Raw genomic sequence first — 4,627 nt, forward strand, 5'->3', positions numbered from 1 at the left:
CATTACCCTCCCACCATCTTCCCCTACAATAACAACTATACCCTCCCCCACCATCTCCCTACAATAACAACTAGTACCCTCTCCACCATCCACCCCTACAATAACAACTATTACCCTCCTCCCACCATCCACCCCTACAATACAACTATACTTACCCTCCCACCATCCCACCCCTACAATAACAACTATTACCCTCCCACCATCCACCCACACGACATCAAGAATAACCTGCGCTGACAATTTTGAAATTGTATAAGTTGTGACAAAATATAATCGTTTATAATCTGTCTTGTAATTACACGATGTCTAATCATAATTGGTAATTGGTTCATCTCCACGTAAGCGTTAGCTTGTTTACGGTCGACATTATATTGATCGCCATACAATGGGTTCAATATGTAACAATAGGGTTTGTTATCAAGCACACTACTCTCATAAACAATTATACGAGCTTGTTAAATATTAACCTGTCGTAAACTTATATGAAAGAGCAAAAAATAAATTGCCCCATATTCATGAGACCAGCCCGTCATCTTTCTTTCCTACAATTAATTCAGGATCCGAGTAACTTCCCTAGGCAACGCAACATCAATATTACTCCATGCAATTTTCTCCCCTGATATCACTCACCACCTCAAGGCACTTGGAACGTCTAAAAAAAATGAGCTAAATAAACACGAAATGTACCAAGAGTCTTAATGGCGTCTATACTCTATTTCGCCTATAATCACCTGTAAATGCCGGTCTAATGCTCATCTGCAACACACAAGTACACCGCACCGTCGTCCCTGGCTGCGTGCACAAACAACATGAATAAGTTATTCTTGTCATGTTGTTTGTGCACGCCAGCACAGGGCGGCGCGGCGGTGTACTTGTGTGTTGCAGATGAGCATTAGACCTGCTTTACAGTGTGATTATGGGCGAATAGAGTATAGAGAAGCATTAAGACTTTGGTACATTTCGTGTTTATTTACCTTTTTTTTTTTTTATTGAGACGTTCCAAGTGCCTGTGATCCTCACAGCGCTCGCGCTGACATACGCGAGGGTATCTCGCGCGCGCTCTCTCTCTCTCTCTCTGTCTCACGCCGCAGCACACACACACACACACACACACACACACACCTCACACACACACACACACACACACACACACACACATACACACACACACACACACACACACACACACACACACAACACACATTCACACACACACACACACACACACACACACACCACACACACACACACACACACACACACACACACACACAGACGCACGCACGCACGCTCGTACGCGTACCCACACAACAGACACGCACGCACGCACGCACCCACACAATCACGCAGACGCACGTACAAATGCATGTAGGCCTACTCACCTCACGGCGCACGGTGTGAACGCGGCAACAGTGCGCGCGCGACTGATGCTGTGTTAGTCGTCTGCTAGGCGAGCTAAAAATAGCGGAAGCTGTCGATGGCGCCGGATGAGTGGTGCTGCTGCTGCGGAGGAGCGCTGGAGGTGCGAGACTTCATGCTCCAGCTGAGCCACGGAAGCATGGCCTGATCTACGGCGACGTGGGTGGAGAGCGCGCAGCGACACCAGCTGAATCATGATGGTACACAGCGACAATTAACGACAGAAATAGCTAGCACGAAAGAGAGGGGGAGTGAGGGGGAGGAAAGGAGAGAGGTAGAGAGAAGAGACGGAGAGAAAGTGGGCAAGGAAAAGAGACCGAAACAAAGAAGCGAGTGAGAGATAGACTGGTGGGGAGGGAGGGAGGAATGGAGGAAGGAAGAGAGAAGCGATGGAGAGAAGGGATAGAGTGAGGAGAAGGAAAAACGAGGTAAGGGAGAGAGAGACGCTCGCTCTTTGCTCTGTCCGGGAAGCAGTAGGCGTGTCAAGCCCACCAACGTCAAGTCACACGTAGTGCGCGCAGGCCGTGAAACACACCGACACGTTAGCTGATAGTGTCAATCAGTGTAATAATATTGACGACCTATTAGGAGGCGGTTGCGCCCATCTAACCCCGGAGAAATACGTTAAACATGTTGTCACACTTGATGAAATGTAGAGTGAAATGATTCGTAGTTCTAACTACGTCTCCTTGGCTAAATTGCGGCCGACTTCTTTCGCAGAGAGACAACTTGAGACGAACTTACTAACTCTACCCACACTAACAAGACTATACAATAGGTAAATAAATAATTTGTGTATAATCTGCTATTGATACTGGCGAATAGAACCAAAGATACTCAACTGCATCCTGCAGTCAGTTGGTGCGGTGCAACGCGATTCGTAGTTCATTACAAAATAAATAATCGTCCGATGGAATCATTAACGATCTTGCATGATTTCTAATCACTCACGGTTTACAAAATACATACACGCGCATGCGCGCACACACGCGCGCACGCACGCACGTACACTAACATGCACAACACACACAATTAACACAACACGCACGCCCGCCCGCAGACACACGCACGAACACATGCACGCAGATACACACACGCGCGCACGCACGCATGCACGCACTCAATTACGCATACACGTACTCACTCACGCACGCACGCGCGCACACACGTACACATGCATGCAGGCGCTCACGGCAGCTGCTCACTATCAGCTATGCACAGCAAGACTGTGCTGCGACGTAATCCCTACCGGCATGATGCGTCCGGACATAATGCCACTTGAGATCACGTTACTGGACATTACGTAACCGGGTATGATCATTGTGGTCAGAGTAGGGCGCAACGAATTGTTGCTCTGTTTGCATATGTAGGCCGCTTTTGTACTAATTGCCTACATTTACGTTGGGAGTGATGAAAACAGGAGAAGCTAAAAACTACGGATTATCATTAGAAATAAAGGCATGATAACATGATATGGCAAGCAGCTAAGTAACGAGGCAGCATTTTTAAGATGAGCATACAATTGTAACCTTGACGTAATATTTTAGTCTCTGTTATGCGTTTTTTTAAACATGGATCACACAAAAAGTTGTTGTGTTGCACCGCGCCTGTAATAATTAAACGGTGGTTTGATATTTTGTTGGGGGATAAATTTGAGGTGCACTATAGTCTAATGAAAAATGTTTGCGTGATGAATAACAACAGTGTTATGCCATAAAAGAGGAAGATTGTGCCATTTTAATTATCTGTGAACCGGTAAATACCAAATATTTTTTGGGGATTCGGAAATGAAAATGGGAATTGCGATATTTATTATTTGGGAACTGGGAAATAGCATATTTTTTACCAGGGGCACTGAAATTGCCCCCTTCTTATAGACAGTGAATAATTAAGTAGATTTGCTCGTAATGTGTCATTTTCGTTCATTCTGAAGAAAATGCATTCATTAACCGTCCCCGCAAATTGTTAGTGTCGTTATTATACAATAATTCAATTAAACGAAAAAATTATGAGGCATACCTTTCTAGGTTGCATGCAAAAAAATCCGCTTCTAAATAATTAAAATCCCCAATAATCTTCCTCTTTCCTAACCCGCTCTGATATTCCAGAGTATCTAAGCCCAATGAAACATACTGACTCGGCAAATGTATATAGATTACAGGATCTTTCACACTGCTTGACAGACGATCCGTGTATTTCACGATTCAAATCACATCTGGCTATGATCATCTTTAATTGCTTCATTGCCTTTGAAATGAGGGGCGGGCGACAGATTGCGCTTGATTTGAACGAAATCGAAATAATGAACCCATACGGACGCGTATTATGTAGCTCTTTAACCTCGAAAGAGGTAACCATGTACCGCACACAGCTTCATTTGTTTCTAAAACCTGCGCGTCTACGTGTAAAACATGAAGATGGTCTTTTAACTGAACCCGATTTCTTCGTGAAAGCGTGTCGCCAAGGCCTAGTTTACCTAACGATACAATATAGTACTTACTGTGCGTCCGATGGAATCGGTACGCAAACACGCAATGCAAACCGAGGCGGCGATAACCACGTTATACGACGAGCGGCAAAGAAAAACGAGCGGTCACAATCAGCGAAAGCAGACAACCTTACACGTTAAACCGCATGTACGCAACTTCCGCCGTCTAGCTAACGTATTTTTTTTTATTTCCCATCAGGGAACATCCACTAATAACATGCGCTAGCTACTACAGACTGAGTACTCACAATTTCTGACGATATCTACGGAAAAACTGGTAGTCACTGAGCCCGCCACTTTTGTGCCGTCAGCTGCCGCTTTACGCTCTCGCAGGACGACGGGAGAATTAGGAACTTAGAAATGGAGGAGAGCCGTCAGGGGCAACATACGAGCCAGTCGGCACGCTGCCAGCCTTCACGGTTTCGGCTCGCCAAGCATTCGCCGTACAGGAATACACATACACGTCTGTAGCGAACGAAACCTATAACGTTACCAGCATCTTTACTCCGTGGAAAGCAACTAATCTTCAATAATATTTCAATAATAATTCAATAATTAAAGTACCAATGAAAACCGTTATAAGGAATAACATAGCTAATTATAATTAGTAAATGGCTTCATCCATCACACCGCGTGCAGACGGCGCTCAGCATAATCATGATTAAGTAGGCAACAACAAAACATCGCGCTAAGACCACCAGCACACGTTAGACAAGCGTT

General features: G+C 45.1%; 1 pseudogene; it reads right to left on the reverse strand.

Moving 5' to 3' along the window:
• LOC106817593 overlaps positions 1–4,182 on the reverse strand; it is a 12,413-nt pseudogene extending 8,231 nt beyond the window's left edge.
• Between the last annotated feature and the right edge of the window lie 445 nt (positions 4,183–4,627).

This window comes from Priapulus caudatus, unplaced genomic scaffold (genome assembly GCF_000485595.1).
Source record: "Priapulus caudatus unplaced genomic scaffold, Priapulus_caudatus-5.0.1 Scaffold34, whole genome shotgun sequence".
Taxonomy (NCBI): domain Eukaryota; kingdom Metazoa; phylum Priapulida; class Priapulimorpha; order Priapulimorphida; family Priapulidae; genus Priapulus; species Priapulus caudatus.